Here is a 3,247-nt window from a genome sequence, read left to right as displayed (position 1 = left end):
GGGCACCCTTACGTCTGGAGATCGGGGGCTCCCATCACCCCCTCCTCAGGCTCCACCGCTTCCCAGAGCAGCGCTTTCCTGCTGTTCTTGATTTATTACCAGGATACAGTCAGGAAAGCCGCAGGGAGCGGGGCGTGCGGGCCATGAGGCGCCGGGAAGAGGTCTGGGGGTGCCCCCTCCTGCCGCCTGCACCTGCGCCCCGGCCAAGCCCGGGGGTCCGGCGGGGCAGGTGGGAGGATCGCACGCCATCACCGGTCACAGGTGAGTCGCTGCGTCCCCACCGTCTGGTCCCCGCCGTCTCCCTCCCCGGGGCTCTGAGCGCGCCCGGAGACCAGCCTCTGTCCGGAAGCCACAGTCACTGCAGGAACACACCCGGGACACTCATCACGCTTCAGAGATGCCAGGGGTTTTAGGAAATGTGTGCCGGGCACTGGACAAAAGCCCAAATGTTCATGTTTAATGACATCGCTGGCCAGCCCTTGGCCTTTGGCCGGATCCCTTGCAGCAGAATGATCGTAAAGTCCAAAGCACATGACTGCACCTGGTCCCACCGCTGTCACGCCCCGTGAGGGTGTCTGCGGCTCCGAGGGCAGAGGTGCCCATGGGCTTCAGGCTTCGGAAGGGACCTGAGCCCAGCCTCCCTCCGGCGGGGATGGGAGCACCTGCCCCCCGGCCACTGTGGCCACCCCTCTGCTGCTCGGACTCCCGTCAGGCCTCAGAAGGCCCACACAGGCACTGAAGACCTCCTGCCGTCGCTTGTTGGGGGAGCACCTGCTTCTGGCCCCGGAGGCTGCCCCCCAGCTTGTGACCACTGCGTCCGGGAGGAACACAAACACGGGGGGGCCTGGGCAGAAACAGAAAGTACACTCGTCCCCCAGCGCCCCTTCGGCGGCCCCACCAGCAGCAGGGGCCGTAGCCGGGGCAGACTCTCCGTGTCCCACTGGAGCTGAGTGTGAGCACACGTGTGTGCAGGCCTCGCTGCTCCGCTGCCCCGTCCGCTTCTCTGCCCCTCTCCCCCTGAGGGGTGCCCGCCACTGGACGCTGCGCACCGTGAGCGAGTCCCTTACTTGGCCAGGGCGCGATGGCCAGGGCGCGGTTCCTGCTCCGCTTCTTTTCAGCACCTGGATGCCTCCGTCCGTCACCGGTCAGCAAGGCCCGGCCGGGAGTCGGTGCCCCGTCCTGCCACGGTTCTGGGACCTCAGGTGTAGCCTGGCACCTCTCACCAGCCACGCTCAGGGCCCCGGCCACTCGGCCCCTTGTGCTGGGGGAGCCGTTCTTCCTGGCACCCGCCGCCCCAGGGGCCGCTCCGGGGGTGTGTCTAGACATGGCCGCTCTTGGCTGGCGCCCTGCCCCTGCTCCGTCCACTCCACCTCCGGGGAGCCCTCGGGACATCTGCCTGTGGCTTCGTCTCCTTCCAACCTAGAAGGCGTCCTTCCGATGGGCATTGACATGTCCTACTCCAGTTCCCACGGGACCCGGCCCGCCTCCAACCCCCCCCAACTCCAGGTCATCGGGACTGGGCTCTGTTGCCTCCCTCCATCGGCACCCGGCCCTCCGAGCGGGACAGCCGGCAGCTCTGGGGGCGCAGGGCAGCGTCCCAGCGACACCGCTCCAGGGGCACAGTCCTGTGCGTGTGTTTGACAGTGTGAGAGGGGACACCCCTGCGGACCCCGTGTCCACCCCAGAGCCCCATCCAGGCATCCTCCTCTTCTGGAGGCGCCTCACCCAACACCTGCTCTCACCTGCAGTTGGGACCCCCCCCCCCCCCCCCGCCCCAGGGCCAACTTGCCTCTGGCGTGAGGGACCCCCTCCCCCTTTCTCTGCATGGGGTGCCTCATCACGGCTCCCAGGCTCCCCCAAACTGACCTGACAATCTGCGTCCTCCTGCGTCTTCCCCGCTCCCCTCCAAGCTGGGACAGGCCGGCCACACTTGCTGGGGACACTGCCCTGGTGGCACTTGCTGGGGACACTGCCCTGGTGGGTCAGCAGCCTGTTGTCAGGCCCCCAGCCTTAATGGTGCTACATTAAGGCCTTTGTTTTGCTCCACCGATCTGATTTCTTTTTTTTAATGTTTATTTTTGAGAGAGGGAGACAGAGCATGAGCGTGGGAGGGGCAGAGAGAGGGGGAGACACAGAACTCGAAACGGCTCCAGGCTCCGAGCTGCCAGCACAGAGCCCGACGCAGGGCTCGAACTCGGGAACTTTGAGTCATGACCTGAGCCGCAGTCGGACGCTTAACCGACGGACCAGACAGGCGTCTCCTCAGCTGATTTCTTAGTAACGGTCTGGAGGCTCCTGTGCTGCTAAGTTCCTCATTGACACAATTTAACTTCTCTTTCTTCCCTCTCTCCACGGCTGATGTGCAGAGGACACCGTGCTGCTTGCTACCTTTAAAATACATTCTGCAGGGCGCTGGGGGGCTCAGGCGGCTGAGCGTCAGGCTCTTGCTTTCTGCTCAGATCATAGTCTCACGGTTCATGGGTTCAAGCCCCGCGTCGGGCGCTGCGCTGATAGGGTGGAACCAGTTTGGGATTCTCTCTCTCTCTCTCTCTCTCTCTCTCTCTCTCTCAAAAATCAACTTAAAAAAATTATAAGATATGTTTTGTAAGCTGTAGAGTGACAAGCTGAGCAGAACGGGGCCAGAGACCCGGCTGTCCCTGAATGCAGGACCCATGAGACCTGGGGCCGTCCCCCCTGAGGAACAAGCTCTCCCGCTGAAGGGCTGTTGGCACGGGCGAGGCGGGCACACGCCTCCCTCCGGAGGGGCGCGGTGTGAGGGGGTGGCAGAGTGTCCTCAAGGGCTCACTGTCCTGCCCGTCCGGTCTCAGGGCGGCCCTTCCCCCCCTGGAGGACCCCCCTTTGTTGGTCGTGGAGTGGGCAGCCTGAGCTCTGCCGGGGCCTCGGCCTGGGCTGGGCCAATCCGGCGTTCCATCGGGGCTTTGATGTCATGTGAGGGGTGGCCGCCGAGGCCCGCTCCAGCAGGTCCAGGGCTCCCTGACGGGGCAGCGGCGGACGGGAGAGACATTCACGCAGTTTCTTTCTTTCTTGGCATCACCTTCCTGGCATCATCATCATCTTCTATCTCCTCCTATCTCACCAGGTTTGGGGCCTTTATTTATAGACTGACGACATCAAAAAGTGGAATTTTTACAAATAATTCTCAGTGATAAGACGCTGTGAAAAGGGCGCAGAAGCAGGTTTTCCAAAGGCGTTTCTTCACAACTGTTCTAATTACAATGAGGTAACT

At 63.1% G+C, this 3,247-nt stretch overlaps 1 protein-coding gene across 3 annotated transcripts in view; it reads right to left on the bottom strand.

Annotated features, from left to right (window-relative positions):
- Positions 1-816: 816 nt before the first annotated feature.
- TSPAN32 (tetraspanin 32) overlaps positions 817-3,247 on the bottom strand; it is a 15,697-nt gene continuing 13,266 nt past the window's right edge. For 2 of the 3 annotated variants that reach the window (XM_029914956.1, XM_029914958.1), the window contains exon 10: positions 3,034-3,122. The gene's annotated coding sequence lies outside the window, so the exon portion shown is untranslated. Of the gene's footprint in view, positions 1,420-3,033; positions 3,123-3,247 lie in introns of those variants that run through there. The other variant, XM_029914957.1, reaches the window with a different exon arrangement.

This window comes from Suricata suricatta, chromosome 11 (assembly GCF_006229205.1).
Source record: "Suricata suricatta isolate VVHF042 chromosome 11, meerkat_22Aug2017_6uvM2_HiC, whole genome shotgun sequence".
Lineage (NCBI taxonomy): Eukaryota > Metazoa > Chordata > Mammalia > Carnivora > Herpestidae > Suricata > Suricata suricatta.
The sequence above is the reverse complement of the archived record's forward strand: the minus strand, read 5'-3'. Positions and strand labels throughout refer to the sequence as shown.